Genomic DNA, 16,527 nt, shown 5'->3' with positions numbered 1-16,527 from the left:
TGTCTCACGACTCTGGGAGTCGTGCAGTTCCATCCTTGGAAATGTGAGATGGACCAAATATTTTTAGAAATAGAGATTATTGTCTTCTGGGATGTACCGCCGTGTAGTTTGATAGATTTTTAGTGACGTTCCGGAGAAACATTAGCACCTATCTGCCAAACTACACAACGTCACTCCCGAAGGCAGCCACACAACAGGGTGGACCTCAGATCTCGCATTTGTGAACGTTGTCGGTTATTTTAGTGTCATAATATTTTGCTACAGGCTGTATCAGTAAGACGTATTAGCATGGCATTAGTCACATCCGTGAGCTGGGTAACCTATTCCGTATAGTGACTAACTGCGGCCTGTATCACAGGAGAATCGGGATTCGAACCCAGGCGGGGGCCGTGATTTCTCTTTGCCACTGCTCCCACAATGGTTATGGGGCCTCCCGTCCAATGGCTACCATGGGATAAAGAAGAAAACTCCGTTGCTTTAGTCCACAAGCGAACTATACCGACCGAGCGACCGCCGTTTGTCTGCGAAGTCAGTGCCAACTTTAGCGGATAGAGTGTGTCGCCTGGTCAGCGCAACGAATCACCACGGCCGTTAATTTCGGTTTTCTAGACCGGAGCCGCTACTTCTCCATTCAAGTAGCTCCTCAGTTATCCTCACGAGGCTGAGTGGACCCCGTTCCAGATCCATTACTTCTCAGAAAATCTTGCAACGCCGGAAATCGAACCTGGGGCCTTTGGATCTGAACCCAGGAACTCAGACCACAAGCCCACAGAGGCGGTCCCATGGGATAAAGTATCGTAGTTGTCCATATATTGTGGAAGGTTAGGAAAGATTGGAGCTATACCTCCAGTCTCCTATGCAATATTTTTGCCACGTTGCTTGATAAATTAAGTACAGGACACGTTTTCCTTTTACATTTAGTCACATGAGATGGTTCCAACTTTATGCAAATTGAAGTACGGTGTAAATATGCCTGCAGAGTTCAGGCCTTCGGAACAACTTGTCCCGTAGTCCAGGCGTTCAGTACTGCGTTTACTGAGTTGAATAATGAGATGAAAAAAGTAAAGTTGTCCCTGCACTTAAATCAGTGCGCTAGCGGCCTCCGTAGTCTAGAGGTAACGTTCCCACCTCATGACTCGTGGTACGCCGGTTCAAACCCGGCGGAGGTCGTCGAATTTTTAATGGCCGTAAAATTCAGGGAACAAGTCCTCCGGGAGGGACTTTAAGCCGTGGTCCCGTGTCGTAGCTTTACGGCGCGTAAAAGAACCTCATATCTACAAAGGAGGTCACTGAGCCAAATTCAAGGACGTTTCCCGCCCAACAGTAGTCTCTAATGCCTCTGATAGATGGGGGAAGCATTATAGACACCACCAAGCCAGTGGAGGCCGAACTTGCTGGCTCGGCGGGACTGATGGTACGCACCAATAGCGGTAGGGTATAGAGACTGGTATAATATCATAGAGGGAAGTACAATGGACCAATACTGGTCTAAGTGCATGGGGAAACCCAACCTCTCCAATAACTAACTAACAAACTAATCAGTGCGCTGTAGAGGCGTATGGGGAAATGGAGGTAAATCCACATATTCTTAATATCAGTAGACCTTGTGGATGAATGTGAGTGGTCAGTTCCACAATACGGCGGCTTTATGCTCAGGAAGGGAGGCTGGATGGGCCCCACAGCTGCTCTGGGCTCCTTCCGAGAATAGATCCCCGTTCATCCAGGCAGTAGCCAGTCACCCCACTGAGTAAACTGTCTCGGCTCATTATGTATTATATATAAGACTGATTTTGAGTCCAGGTGTTATTTCTTTAGAACTGTACGGGCCACTGTTGCTCTATATCATGTATGCATATTTTAGAGTTTTTAACTGTCCCGAAAATTTTTAAGATATTTCATATGTAACCCATTTTTTTATATTGCTAGTGGGGTGGGACTGAGTCCCTTGTACTGCGGCCACTTCTGTCCTATTGTACCAGCCTCAGATGATAGGTGAGGGTGATTGTGGAGCAATTGGTGGAATGAAGATTGGCAAGGGAACCGAAGTACTCGGAGAAAACCTGTCCCAGCGCCACTTTGTCCACCACAAATCCCACTTGACCAGACTCCAAGATCGAACCCGGGCCGCCGCAGTGGGAAGCCAGCGACTAACCGCTTGAGCTCTGGCGCGGCCCTATGTAAGCCCATATTAAATACTGAATTATGGGTTCAATTTTATGGTTGGATGGATAGTTTATTGATTATTTAACTGCACTCTGTATTATTTATGTAATTCGGCATTTCCGTAGGCCTAAAGCATGCTTATTCATTACGTATAATCAATCGATGTGTTACTGTTTTAAACGTCATTTTCGCTTTGATTTCGAACTGCTGAAATGCGATCTCTGTCATAGACGAATGACTCCAGTTGCTGCTCGTACTGGCGGGGACTGTACGTAACCCGAGCGCTGGTCCGGTTAGCATCTCCGTTATGCCTGTCGCTCAGTTCGCGTCTATAGCTCGCTGTGGACCCACGTGAAGTTGTGTGTGGTGTTGTGTGGCGGCTGAACACGTGCAACATGTGGACACAGGTGGGTGATGAGTGTATGTGGAGTCACGAGAGGGCTTTGACACGTTTCGTGGCTACAGAAAGCGGGGTAACAAGACGAGAATGCATGTGAATAAACAGTTATGAATGAAGTTGTATTTTGATATTTTGTGTAGGATTGAATGTGCGGAGGATTTCAGCACTCCATAGGATAGGGTAATATTACATTAAATGAGTGTAGAGGTTTCAGGCTGAAGTGGTAATTAGGGTTCGTAATAATCATAACGCCGGTCACGGTAGCCGAGCTGTCTAAGGCATGTACTGTCTTCGCTCGCTTGGAAACCGGGATCGTGGGTTCGAATCCTACTCAGGGCATGACTGTTTAGTTTGTGTGTGTGCGTTTTTCTGTGTGTTGTGTACAGGTAGAGGCCTTGCGACGAGCTGATCACCCGCCCAAGGAGTCCTACCAAATGTGTAAGATCTAGAAAAACCGAAGTGAACGGAGGAGTTCTTGGGGGTAGGCCTAGGCCCACTGGGGCTGTAGTGCCAAGGGCATGCTTGTCAGATGATCAAAATTACACAAAGCACATGGAAAGGGCACGAAATTACGTGTCGGTATCAGAGATCCAAATAATTACGAGTCATCATTCGCTGTGGTTGAGAACAGTATCGGAACAGAATTAGGAACATTGAGGACTCTTCATAATGCCCAGCCAAACAATTTTAAATTTCACGTTCCGTTTTATAATTTGGATACAAAATGTGTCTCTTCAAAATGCCTTTGAGCGTTCACGTCAGATTTTGTGTATTACATGTAAAACTAAAGAGTATATTCGCCCACTTCATTATTATTATTATTATTATTATTGGGAAGGTCGCGGGTTCAAGTCCCGATGAGGTCATTGGATTTTTTCCAGTTGACCTAATCCTTCCAGCCGCACCAGACCCTGTAGTTTACTCAGCCTCTAACAGAAATGAGTACCAGGAATTAATGAAATAATTTTCCTGGGGAGTAAAGCGCGGCCGGCGCGTACGGCTGACAACGTTACCGCCATCTTTGAGCCAGTTCTCTAGATAATGTGGGACCCTCAACGTCTCACAACCCTATGGGCCTTCACGGCCTGGTACGGGGATAACTTTACTTTTTACTTAATTGTTGGTGTTGTTGGATCTTAGAGAGGTAAAATGGGGTGGTATGGATTGGATTGATCTGGCTGAGGATAGAGACCAGTGGAGGGCTCTTGTGAACACGGTAATGAACCTTCGGGTTCCATAAAATGCTGGAAAGTTCTTGAGTAGCAGCTCAATTGGCAGCTTGTCAAGAAGACCTCGGATCCGTGAGTGAGTGAGTATTGTTATTATTTACCCTACTTTTTTTTTATTCGCATAGTGGGGGGAGGAGTCCAGCTAGGTCCACTCGGCACGGCGGCCACTGTTTGGCCTGTTGTACCTGCCTAGGTGAATATGATGATGGAGAATTTGGTGGAATGAAGATTGGCAAGGGAAACCGAAGTACTCGGAGAAAACCTGTCCCAGCTCCACTCTGTCGACCACAAATCCCACTTTACCAGACCCAGGCCGCCGCGGTGGGAAGCCAGCGACTAACCGTTTGAGCTATATGGCGGCCATTACCCTACGTTATGTTTGGTAATACTTGGCAAGCAATATCAGAACAGGGTGTTGAGGAGAATATTTGGACCTGAGAGGGATGAAGTGACAGGAAATTGGAGAAAACTGCATAATGAAGAGCTTCATAACTTGTACTCGTCTCCAGGTATAATTAGAATAATCAAGTCAAGGTGGAAGAGGTGAGCGGGGCATATAGCACGAATGGGGTAGACGAGGAATGCGTATAGGATATTGGTGGGAAAGCCAGAAGGAAAGAGACCACTGGAAAGACCAAGGAGTAGGTGGGTGGACAATATTAAAATGGATCTTAGAGAGATAGGATGAGATGGTATGGATTGGATTGATTGGCTCAGGATAGGGACCAGTGGAGGGCTCTTGTGAACACGGTAATGAACCTTCGAGTTCTGTAAAATGCTGGGAAATTCTTGAGTAGCTGCAGAATTGGCCGCTCCTCAAGAAGGGCTCAGCTCCATGAGTGAGTATGAGTATTAATGTGTTACACTTATTACAAATGGAAATATCCATACTTGAAGCATGTTTGGTATTACCGTAGCCACAGCGTCCCTTATGCGGGCTTTCAGGTGTTGAAGCTGAATTAAGACGCATAAGATGAATACTCTTTAACAAGTTTTAGTGTATACAAATTTTATTACAGTTGACGAAGAATGTACATTTTAATAATTTTATGAAAGACACACGATGGCAAGCAATGCAATAGCTTAGCGTAAATAAAGCACCTGAGGATGGCACTATGCAGCCGAAATATGTAGTAAGAAGCGACATATGAAATTGAGTGCTCTACAAGACGGCCATTACATACGTATCATGGGTGTTGAAGCTCGTCCATCTTAACCTGGTAGACAATGTTCTTTACATAAACCCACAAGGAAAAATGCACTGGGGTTAAATCTGGCGACCAAGGAGGCCAAGCGATTGGTCCACCTCTGCCAATTCATATCCCAGCCATCTCCCTGTCCAGGCGATTCCTAACATGTTGGCAGAAATGTGGCGGCGCATGCGCGTACGCCGAGCGTGAAGACAAAAAAATCTTTCAGAGTTTTCCTTTTTCCGATGACATAAACCGGATACGTGTATGACAATTACTTTCCGAGATATATAGTTTATATTTTGGATAGCTTTCATTCGGACACTATATAGATGAAACAAGAAACATATACAGAGTTGCCATTTGGAGGATCAAGTGAACTGAAGGGAACTGACTCTGGTGCAGAGTGCTGGGGAGAATTCAGATAGTGTCCAATGTCGGAGTTTTGTATTAGCAGTGTTGAATAGTCGGTTTATAAGAACAGAATTGAGTTAAAATTGTATGATGGTGCTTGATTCTAGTGCGTAGACCAATAATAACAATAATGTGGCATGTAGAGAGCAATTGATAGGCAACGTCCGCGAAATAAGCAGCTATACAATTGCCGATGGTAGGCAGTAGCTCTATAAACAACGGCCGTTGCTAGATAATGGCCGCAACAGATACGCACGCAACAATAGAAGAACTTTTGGGAGAGATGTTTTCATGCGGTCCATGTCGAGGCTATATAACGACAAGCAGCTGCGGTTGCGAGAGAGTCTTCAGACGGCAGTGAGAAGAGTAGGAGGTCTGCGTGAGATAGGCGCCAGTCTGACAGTGAGTTGTGAGACAGTCGCCGGTCAGTATGGACGTGAACACGGTAGCTGAGGAATCTACGGCATTGGAAGCCGTTACCAGGCGACAACTGGTGAAGACATAGGAGATTGAGAAGACTTAGTGTGTGCTCTAGTGAACTGCAGTGTGTGCGAACTAGCGATAGACCTGTAGTTACTTATAGTTACGATCTATGTGTTGAATCCATTTACCAATCCACACCCCGTCTATAGTTACACTCTATAAAATCGTGATGATGATGATGATGATAATAATAATAATAGTGATGTGGTACAACTCAATACTATGCTGAAAACTTGAAATACTACAGGAGTTAACAGTATATTTTTATTGCTAATGGGGTGGGACTAACAGTTTATTTTTATTGCTAGTGGGGTGGAACTAAGTCCCTTGTCCTGCGGCCACTTCTGGCCTATTGTACCAGCCCCAGATGATAGGTGAGGGTGATTGTGGAGCAATTGGTGGAATGAAGATTGGCACGGGAAACCGAAGTACTCGGAGAAAACCTGCCCCAGCGCCACTTTGTCCACCACAAATCCCACTTGATCAGACCCCGGGATCGAACCCGGGCTGCCGCGGTGGGAAGCCAGCGACTAACCGCCTGAGGTATGGTGTGGCCGAGTTAACAGTTACTCTTTATTTGGGCCGCGCCATAGCTTTTGTGGGTTTCCTCAGTTATTCCAAGTATCTCAAAGTACATCAAAACTCGGCACGGCCTGGGCTACTGAGCAAACCATGAATGAGCAACATTTAATGAAGACTCCCCACAACAAATGTTCTTGCATTCATTTTGAGTAGTTTTCACGTAGGCCAGTAACATGCACGTAGATAAACACGATCTGCGAGTAAGTTGCCTCGAGCTGTGACATTTCTGACTCATAGTCGGAGGTGCAAGGTATCTCGGCCGCAACACCCACTGTCCTGACTGAGTTTCTTAGTTGTTTTCCTCAGTACCTCCAGGCAAATGCTGGAGTTGTACCTGAGATCAGGCCACAACCACTTCCTTCCACATTCTTTCCAATTCATCTGACGCATACTCATAATCTGAGTTCCTGACGGCGTCCTTAAGTGGAGCATGATAAGATAAGATAATGAAGAGATCAGTCTGCTGGGATGTGGCGCCGTGTAGATATTGTGTCAACCGACGTTTCGGAGGAACTTATCGCCTCCATCTTCAGGGTAGAAGAAAAAAGAAGAAAATCTACAAGCAAAGAACCTGTGTGAGCAGGTGCAAATAGACTGTCTTTTTTCTTCTACCCTGAAAATGCAGGCGATAAGTTCCTCCGAAACGTCGGTTAACACAATATCTACACGGCGCCACATCCCAGCAGACTGATCTCTTCATAGTCACCGTCGCGGAAACCTCAAATCTCACACAGATAAGATAAAGTTTGTTGTGTTTCGTGGCAATGCATACATGTATGTCCACATAACACCCTCTTCATGTGGTACACAGGTTCTTAACACACATAACCACTTTTTTGCGTCAGATCAACTTAACTGCTATTGCTGCTTCTGTTAGTACCAGCACTACTGCACCAGTCCTATTTCTGCTATTTTTTTTTCTCTTGCCTGACTCCATTTTCTTATTTTATGTTTCTATTTACCGGTAACATGACGTGGGAAATGTGCCTCTCTAACTTTGAATAAACCATAAGTAAATAAAGAAATGTGCTTTAGTTTCGTCAATGTTGTGCAACAGAATCATGTGGATATTAATATTTTGTAAGTATTCTTGATCTTTTAATCTCTATATAACACAAATGCTGGAATAAGGGGCAGTGATGTGAACAGTGGTAAAGGCAAGGTAAAATTGTCCCTCTAGTTTACCAGGAAGGCGTATGGGGGAGTGGATGTATAGATCCACGTTTTCTTGACTTCGATACTAGTTGCAGGTGAGTGGTCAGCCTCACGACCCGGCCGCTTTACCGCCGGAACAAGAGCCCCCGGTACCCATTCGATAGGAGGTTGCGTGGACCTCAGAGCCGGTCTTACGGACGTGGAGAAGATAAAAATCTTGACCCTACCGGGACTCGAACTCCGACCCCTCAGTCGTCCAGTCCGTAGCCAGTCGCTATACCGACTGCGCTATCCCGGCTCCCGAAGTGAACATTGAGTAACATTAATCTACAGCTTCCTGGAGTTGCGGAGAGAGAAGAAGCACATCTCGTTAGACGGAATTCACTTATACCGTAAATCCAGTTAAGTCGAAATACCAGTCAGTTAGGAGATAGCCTTGCTTTTTATAGTTACATCAAAAACTGAGGAATTGAGGAATTTGAAAGTTTGTCTAAATTAACATGTGCTATGTTTGCGGGCAGTGAAAGTCGCCATGCCGTAAATGTCTTTCGTCTGAGTTCTTCCTCTGCTTTGCATCATTACGCGTTATTGTGGTGGCAGATGCATTGAGAACCACAAAGCGGGATGTCTGTGCCATCGGCCTGACGCCGTTGCTATGAAGCATGCTGTGTCAGGACGGCTCCACGCAACAGTGTCAAGGAAAGTTCTGCCCGAGGCTGCAGGCTATTGCCTTCAGTGAAATCAGGATTTAAATTCGAAAGAAAATACAAAAATAAATTTCTTCAATGGCCAATAGTAATAACCGTTCATAAGCGACATAAAACAACGCAGATTTTCCACGAATACTGAATTACCGCATTAGCTCGAATACAGTGGGATTTCTATTCAAACACTGCTTCTTAGAAAAGAGGGGGGATCACTTTATTTTCGGGGCCCTGAGAATAAACAATGAAGAGTTCCAATTTCCAGTTCTAATGATATTTGTAAAAATAGTAGAATAAAAATTTGTAATCGCCCGTTGTCTCCACTACTGGCTCAACGTTGATGAGCGCAAATTATTTTTTAATGGACCCACTCAGTGAGACTTCAAGCCCCACACGTTGGTAGTCAATTTACTTGTAATCGTCGTTTCGCCGTTGCTGCACCATGTTTTTTTTATACCCGTTTTCTTTCCACTCTCTGTCCACTTACTTTAACTGTCGTCTCCGGCCGCTGGCTGCTGAGCTGCTACTGGTGGCGGCGGCTACAGCTGGCTTTACCCTGCTCCACTTATCACCATTTACACACCCCTGATCTTTGGGATAATAGGTTATAATTTGGGCGCCAGTAAACTGATACTATCAGTTTACAGATTCATGAAAGGCGTGAAGGATTCATGAGGCGTTGCTGTGGTGAGTAGCTAGTTCTCCGGTAGAGCTAAGATTCAGTTCTCAGGTCGTTTGGCAGAGTATCGCTCAGGAATGGAAGTGGGGACTCCTGTCATAACACACACGCACACTTTGTTCCACAAGAAACTTTATTCCGTATAGGATGATGATGACTGCCTTGGAAATACTTGATATGACTTGCTTGTTAAGTTAGGTATTGCCCTGAATTTCGTCTGAATATTGAACTGCGTTGCTGGTTTTCAGATATATTTTCGATATGATAAATTCCACTTAACTGGTACTTTAATTTTCCGTTTTAATCACACTTTGGGACACACAGCTTATACTTTGAACTCTGTAAGCACATGAAGTCCACAAATTTTACGTAATTAATTATAAATTTTGGAGGGACGCAGATTTTGCGTCCGTATGGTTCTTGGGTCGGGAAACAACTGACTAATTTATTACAAATTTCGGAGTGATGCAGATTTTGCGTCCTTGTGGTAATTGAGTCGGGAAACAACTTACTTAGCAGAATGACTCCTCAAAACTCGGAGCCCTGACTGTTTCCTCTCGGTCCACAAGTCAACTCCCTAAATTACGAGGATTGGTCACTTGAAAAATGGGAGTACCTTAATTAACTATTCCCCCAATCCGTTTAAGGATTACAGGGAATTTAGGCTCTAAAGACTTAACGTACATTCTGTCAGTAGCTTGATAAATGCTACGCTTGGCTTGGGGTTGAGGGAACTCCCATCTTTAAGTTACGATGTTCAAAACTGTCACATCGTATTCTCAAAGGATTCCGACAAGTAAAATTTCGTGTAACTTTCTAAGGGACGTAGCTGCGGGGGGCCTTCCTGTTTCATTTCGCATCTGCGTTGACCAGTCGTTTTTCTTTTTTGTTTGTTTTTTTTTTTTCATTCGAGAGTTGGGCTAAAACTCCTTCTTGAGTGCAAGAAATAGCCTATGTACCTCTCGTCCATTTGCTGTATGTTACAAGTAAACCTAATCGAACAGGTTAATTTACCTGAATCAAAACATGATACTAAATTTAATCCCGCTGGGGTTGGCAGTTCGGTTACAATTTAAGGTATTAATATATAATTTGTTAGCAGTATAGTTTTTGCTTACAGCCCTAAGAACTGACAGACTCTTCAGTTCTGTCAAAACAACTTCTTTGTCTGATTTTATCATTTGAAAGACAGAGGGGCGCCTTCAAGTCAGACTTATACGGTACATATGCCTTCTCATGGCCAGTGCCTAAAGACGAAACATTAGAAAAATTTGCCATGCCTTAAACCGCAGGTGGCCCATCAAGGAGGGCAGGGTTGAGTTCTAGTTTCTATCTATGTGAGGTTTTTGGTGGACCAATTGCCACTCAACTGCCTCTTGTCTAAACATGTCGGACGACCCCTAACTTTCTTACAAGCTGTGAACCCGCTCCTGAGGTTTGCGGCAGGCCGCACCAGTTGGCAGCCTATCACAACATCCGCAGAGAATTGCGTATGTCTGGGAAAGGAGGATGCTGAACACGTACCACTGAAGTGTTATGAAAAAAGTGGAGAGAGAACGGTGCAGCAGTGAATGGTTGGCATTAATTGAGGGCATATCATAAAGGAAAACAATAAACAATACACATGTAACAAAGCTAAAGGACATTGAAAACCAATTATTCAAAACTAGATACAGACGGGAGAAGAAGGACAGGCACAACCCCAACTTGGGTTTACCGGGGAATAGAAGCGAAGTTGGAAAGTGGACGGAGAAAATAGAAAAGATAGTAAAAATAGTATTGGTGCAGTAGTGGCTATATAGAGTTGTAATATTAATAATAGTTAAATTGATTTTCACTAATGAAAATAATTACATATGTTAAAAATCTGCGTACCACAAAAACATGACACATAGATTTGTATATTGTAACGAAATACGACTCAATAAACTTTGTCCTTTGTCCCAGTAGGTGATTTACGAGTACCTCTGACCTGGCGCTTGGGTGGACTTAGAGAAAATAAATTGTGTGCACTGCTTCCTGGTGTGTATAGAAGTAAATAAGGCATGAGTAGCTGTGCTGTGCTATGAGGTGAATATTCTCCAAATTCATCGAAATGGACGGCTCAGATACGCGGCATTTATGATGACCCATAGGGAATTACAGCTCAGTATCTCTCACATGCAACACAACATTGCGGAACTACGTAACTCGCACTGTAACGGATAGTTATGAAAGCTGTTTAAGCCTAGGCCCAGACCTCGCTGATACGTATCAGCTGCAAGACTAGTGTAAAGTGGAGGTGGGTGAGATGTGTTTTTGATTTTGAATTTACAATCTGCGGAGACAGAGTAATGAATGGCTGTTGCCATCCTGAAATGTAGTCAAAGTAGGACATCGGGCAGTTATCCAAGCTGGCTTCCTGCCTTGAGTATAAATGTGGTACAATTGATTTTGGATTGTAAGCTGCCATATTTATACGTAATGCAATGAAACACACAGATCTAAATCTGTATGGTACATGGTTCAAGGTCATATTATGCTTCCGCAAAGAAACACGCTGACTGTATCTGTGTAGTATGCTGCTCAAGGTCATATTATGCTTCCGCAAAGAAACACGCTGACTGTATCTGTGTAGTATGCTGCTCAAGGTCATATTATGCTTCCGCAAAGAAACACGCTGACTATATCTGCGTAGTACGCTGCTCAAGGTCATATTATGCTTCCGCAAAGAAACACGCTGACTGTATCTGTGTAGTATGCTGCTCAAGGTCATATTATGCTTCCGCAAAGAAACACGCTGACTGTATCTGTGTAGTATGCTGCTCAAGGTCATATTATGCTTCCGCAAAGAAACGCGCTGTCTGTATCTGTGTAGTATGCTGCTCAAGGTCATGGTATGCTTCCATAATGAAGGATATTGACCCATGTCCACATATGTTCTTGTCCAGAGTATCCTGTAAACAAGTACAGGGTAAACTGCGTTTCCTCGTGGCCCCTTCGTTTGGCACCACTTGTGACTGCCTTTGCCCGACTTTACGTCACTTATTAGTTCTTTTACCTGTATCCCTTCCTTTCCCTGAGCTGCGGCTCACCTGCACCTCGTGTCTGGACGCCTCCACTGGAGTTACTACCCTCCTTCCTCTTCTCGTGGATGGCGAGAAGTTAGGTGGGAAGGGAGGAGAATTGTGGTTGTTGGTGCTGGTAGGCGAGAGTTCGTTTCCTGTACTACCATTAGGTGTCTTCGCAAGTAGGGAAAGACGGGAGTAGCTGGGTTCTGCTCTGTAATGTGTAGAGATGAGTTCTTATCCCGTGGTCTTACGAGCCTGGCTCGGGCAGGGCAGGAAGATTCTTACACTACAGTCACACTCACCACTTCAGACTTTTGCACTTAGTAATTATTTAATTAGCTTCAGCTCACTGAACACAGCGGAAACTCTAATAGTTACACTTATTTGGATTTTAACTTGTAATACTTTTAGCGAAGTGACGTAGTTGTGTTTTTGTGTCTGACTTGGCCGAAAGTTGAATGAAGACTCTCTGAGGTGAAATCATTTCTCTCCGAACCCTGAGGTCCACGAACCACAGACTCAAAGAGAAATCCACTCCTCCAACATGTGCCACTGGTTTAGTTTGGAAACTAGGAGGTTCCCTAAATTTGTGAATTTCCAACCATGTTGCTTTGCTATGTTATTCTGGCAGTTGCTGACCTGACGCTAAGGTTGACAGCGACTTGATGCATTACGATCCGGGGATGAGGCTCCGGCCCTCCCACTTCTAAGTTATAGGTGTTCCAAGCTGTCAGCTCTCAAATTCTCAAAGACTTTCCGACTCTGCTGAAACTGTCAGAATTCCAGGAAATGTACCAGATGTTACTTTCTGTCCACATAGCAAAACTTGAACTGTGTCACTTCTGCGTGTAAGAAGTTGACTATCTGCCGGATCTCTGTATGTATTTCACGTGATCTTAACTTAATATAAACTTAATTAATACAAAAGAGTCCACCAAATTATGATGAACGGTTACAAGGGGAGTATATGTAAAAGAGCACCCCAGCTGCTTTTAGTTGAATTCATGGGCAGCGTATGGCACGTTTGTTAACCTTTTCAGTTCGGACACTTCCAAGACGTTCAGAATCGAGAAGTGTAATGTTGAAGGACAATTAAAACAGTTGGCTATGGCGAAGCTCACATCAAAATAAGGCCACGTTGTGATGATATTTTGGGATTTATAATTTCACGTTACGGGGCACGCGGTAACGTAGTTGGTTGCACTGTGATACAAGCCGGAAGGTCGCGGTTTCGATTCCCGATGAGACCACTGAATTTTTCAATTGACCTTATCCTCTCAGCCGCACTATGGCCTTGGGGTATACTTAACCTCTAACAGAAATGAGCACCAGGAATGTTCCTGGGTGGGGGGGGGGTAAAGGGTAGCCGGCGCTTAAGCCTGACAACCTCACTGCCATCTCTGAGCTGATTATCTAGAAAATGTGGGAGCCTAGAATCTCACAACCCTATGGGCCTTCACGGCCTGTTACAGGGATAGCTTTACCTTTTATTTTCATGTTACACAATTATTGGGTCTGTACCCATCTTTAATTAATTCTGGTGTCTCAGTGTTATAGACAGACGGTAGGGCTCCTCGGTCGTGTGACCAGCCCATCGCAAGGCCGCCGCCTACACAGGACAACACGAACGCAGAATAAACACAGACATCCATGCCTAGAGTGGTTTTCGAACTCACGATCCCAATGTTCGAGCGCGCGAAGGCATTTTAAGTTGGCAGTAGTCAGTGACAGATGCTTACCCCCAAAAGAAAACCATCCCCCTGTGTACCCACGTCCCGCCCGCACATACTCGTGTTTGTCTACGTGAAACACTACGCCACGAAGGCGTATGGGGGAGTGGATACATAGGTCCACATTTCCTTGACCTTGTTACTAGTTGGAAGTGAATGGTCAGTTTCACGTCACTGTCGCTTCACTCCCGGGGAAACAGCCCTCCAGCACCCATTGAATGGGAGGCTGGGTGAGCCCCAGAGCCAGCCCTGACGACTTGGAGAAGAGAGAATTCTTGACCCTACCGGGACTCGAACTCCGACCCCTCGGTCGTCCAGCTCGCAGCCAGTCGTTATCCCGGCTCCTCGTGTTTGTCTGCGTACCCACACAAAAGATTTACATACGGAGACGAAAGTCGTGTCGGTCGCGTTAACTGTACGTGAAGCGTTCCTGAACTGATTGCAGCTGTGCGTGAAGAGACGAGGAGGCGCCGCTTGAGGTACGAGTGACCTAGAGTCATGCCTGAGGTTGCTGTAGAGACGGGCGGACAAATACATACGAGCTGTGAGCAAAACGAAAAGTAAAACCAAAAGGATAAGGTTGCTTATTGCTACGGTAGCTGACAAAAGAAGGGCAGCTTGGAACGTGCGCATTGTTTTGAGGACCGGCTTGGTGTAAGAATAAGGTCGTATTCTGCGAGATCGGGAACGTTCGTGTTTGTTCTCGCGTTCTGTATCCTGTGTTGTTACTACGAGTCGCGTGGATTCCATTCTGTGATGGTGCATTTTGATAATGTCCGTTTTGTTATACGATAAAACAATTCTGGATCTACAAGTATTTAATTATGTACTTTCGTGTCAATAATTTTTATGAGTGGTTGTTGCAGCTAGTTGTTCATACTATCGTATTTAACTCTGAAGGTAAATTTGTCTCTGTGCTTCATTAATTCTGCAAATTATAAAGACGTATGGGGAATGGAGGTATAACTCAGCAACTCTTGTCCTCGGCATTAGTTTGAGGTGAGTTCCCAGCCTCATGCCCCTGCTGCTGTATCCCCCTTTACCCTTATTTAATGACACGTATTATGGTATTACCGACCGTCTTAGTTTATTGTCATAGATTATAATGGAAACAGAGAGAACATAATTGTGACAGAATCCTGGGGAGAGATTTCTGGATTTTGATTTAATTTTAGAGGATTGTGCTCCAGCCTTACGGCCACGCGCGGATATGAGACGATGAGCGTGGATGATAATGGAGGATACGACGGGAAGCTCTCTCGACCGTTTCCAAAGCATCCCAGCATTTAAGTGGATGGTACATGAACAAGCAAGTAGGGCGAGACTAGACTAAAACTATTTTTTTATTTCATTTTGGATTAAAGCGGACAATTCGCTACGTCATTGTCTTCGCACTTTCTTACCCACAGAAATATGTCGCTCTTAATTGTCCGGCGAATCAGTCTCATCAGACTTCTAATTTAAGGCCCTGTCTTAAGTGATTATGTCATAAATAATAAACAAATATATCTCACAATCGCTTTGCTCTCTTCTTAATTTTACACCCAAAATAAAAAGAAATATATTACCATGTTTATGTTGTTCATTTTATAATCATAAGTATTTATAGGATGTTACTTTTAATTGATCCATGTTACTCCCATAACAGCTGTTTAATGGTCTCGTACATTTAAGTATAAACTCCATTTAATCTACACCCAATGGCATATCATTCCTAAAGAATTTTATGTCAGTCTTCTTATTCGTCCAAACTTCAGTATGTGACACATAGACCTGTACGTCTTATGCCTTGATCTATAAAGTAACACAAGGATTTCACGCAATTAGATGTGCCAGGCTGAAGTGGGTGCGGATTTGGACGGAAGTTTTACCTTCGGAACTGTTGTCTGAAATCACCCAACCTGGAAATTGTCTAGAAATTAGGGAGCTGGGATAGCTCAGTCGGTATATTAATGGACTACGGGCTGGACGGCCGGCGATCGATTCCCGGCAGATGCAAAAATTTTCTATCTGCTCCACTGTGTCCAGACCGGCTCTGAGACTCACCCAGCCACCTATACAATGGGTTTCTACCGGGGGTTCTGTCTCCTAGGAGTACAGCCGTAGGGGCGTTAACCCGACCACACACCTCCATCTTCTGCTGCGGTCAAGAATGGTGGAGGTATACCTCCACTCATCCATACATCTTTATGGCATGGTGCTTAATTAACTAAACACAACGATAACTTAATCTTTTTAGAGCTGATGGTGCCAGTAGTCTACATTAACTGTAAGAGACTGAGTTGTCCCAGTTCCTAACCTTCACGACATAGAAGTTTATAGGAAGTTATAGGCAAATCCTCTTGCACATTCCCCATATCTGCTGTAGATGGAAGTGATTCTGCGGTCAGATCTACCTCCAAGGAAAGAGACCTCTTTACATAATGAGTAGTATAGTGAATTGTGCCCAGTAACAAACCTTAATGTGACGTTATTCACTGAATGTTATAGGTTATGTAAGAGTTGTTTCCGACCTCAGGTGGCAACTAAAAGTATGGTCATGAGGGATCATCAGAAGATTATTTTCACTTTCCATTCCCGGAAACTGCTCGGTATGTCGTCTGTAGGTTCTGTGGCTGGCTAATTTAACATCTCAGAAAGAATTATGCAAGTATGTTAATGTCTCATTGGCTACGAAAGATAGCAGCCACGAAAACTTTTGTAATATCTGATGTTGTTTAACATTCCAGGGTTCGTCTACAGGGTTTA

At 44.3% G+C, this 16,527-nt stretch overlaps 1 protein-coding gene across 1 annotated transcript in view; it reads left to right on the top strand.

Moving 5' to 3' along the window:
• Positions 1-2,415: 2,415 nt before the first annotated feature.
• Positions 2,416-16,527, top strand: part of LOC111863047 — a gene marked incomplete at its 3' end in the record, with an annotated part of 400,943 nt that continues 386,831 nt past the window's right edge. The window contains exon 1 of the mRNA XM_023848997.2: positions 2,416-2,570. The remainder of the gene's footprint in view (positions 2,571-16,527) is intronic.

This window comes from Cryptotermes secundus, unplaced genomic scaffold (genome assembly GCF_002891405.2).
Source record: "Cryptotermes secundus unplaced genomic scaffold, Csec_1.0 scaffold1525, whole genome shotgun sequence".
Lineage (NCBI taxonomy): Eukaryota > Metazoa > Arthropoda > Insecta > Blattodea > Kalotermitidae > Cryptotermes > Cryptotermes secundus.
Note: the sequence above shows the minus strand (reverse complement) of the source record. Positions and strands in the feature narration are given on the sequence as shown.